General features: G+C 31.1%; 1 protein-coding gene across 1 annotated transcript in view; it reads right to left on the bottom strand.

Annotated features, from left to right (window-relative positions):
• Positions 1-1041, bottom strand: part of LOC117173935 (kinesin-like protein KIF2A) — a 63071-nt gene that overhangs the window by 1298 nt on the left and 60732 nt on the right. The gene's annotated exons all lie outside the window — the stretch shown is intronic.

Genomic DNA, 1041 nt, shown 5'->3' with positions numbered 1-1041 from the left:
AAACCTGGCGGCCACTAGACGAGGCTCTAGAGAGTTCGTATTTTCGTGTACAACGTTACCGGCTGATGCCGTTGGAATTGATTGTTGAAATATTTTTTTTTAGATCTTTTATTATTAACCTTTGTACTTAAATGTAGTTTTCTTTCGGCTCTTGCATTTCTCAAAGTTTGAGACCGATATTTTATAAAAAAAAAAAGTTCGAACGTTCAAAAAATGTTGAGCTTCAGAAAAAAGATGAAATAATTTTCAGTGAAGTTCCTACCAAAATGCAGTACCTAAACGTACTTTATTGTACTCTAATAAATCTTCCAAAGTTTCAGCTCGATATCTTATTTACAAAAAAAGTTCTTGGGTTCAAAAAAACATTCAGTGAACCGAAAAAGTGAGGTCGGTAATATAGGTATTTAGCTCTGTCACATGCCCTTAAAGGATTTTAAATATTTTTAAGTCTTTTTCAAATTTCTTGGCATTTCAAGATCTTTAAAGAAAATCTAAAAGACTGTAATGGATTTTAAAAATGGATATCAGTCATTTAATGGGATTGAAGAGAATTCAAATATTTTCTATTGTGCAACATTCCCAGGTATTCACAAAATTTCAAAATCGTTTGAAGAGATTTCAAAACCTAAATTGAATTATTAAAAAAAAAATTAAATTATTTAAAGTATTAAATTGGCCCATAAGTTAATCAATTTAAATAATAAAAGTGAGGATAATGATTCTCAACGCTTGACATCACTCTTAAATTTGTTTATTTCTGGACAACAATTTGCTCTTCTCTCTCTTTTGGTTGCTGATTTTTGTTCATAGTCGAAATACATCTTTGCACAATATTATTATCATTTACACGTCTCTTATCATTTAACGTCTATCCCTCTTCCTCCTCTTCGACGGAACACCAGAGCTCTGCAAACTTGTTAAATTATTCTTACATATTTTTAAAAAATTAGTATACTTTTAATATCTTCAATAATCGCTCATGCTGCGCGCACGACAAGCCTCGCGCACAGATCCTACATTTTTATTCTATCCGCTCTCTCT

The sequence above is a fragment of the Belonocnema kinseyi genome, chromosome 5 (genome assembly GCF_010883055.1).
Source record: "Belonocnema kinseyi isolate 2016_QV_RU_SX_M_011 chromosome 5, B_treatae_v1, whole genome shotgun sequence".
In the NCBI taxonomy this organism is placed as follows: Eukaryota; Metazoa; Arthropoda; class Insecta; order Hymenoptera; family Cynipidae; genus Belonocnema; species Belonocnema kinseyi.
The sequence above is the reverse complement of the archived record's forward strand: the minus strand, read 5'-3'. Positions and strand labels throughout refer to the sequence as shown.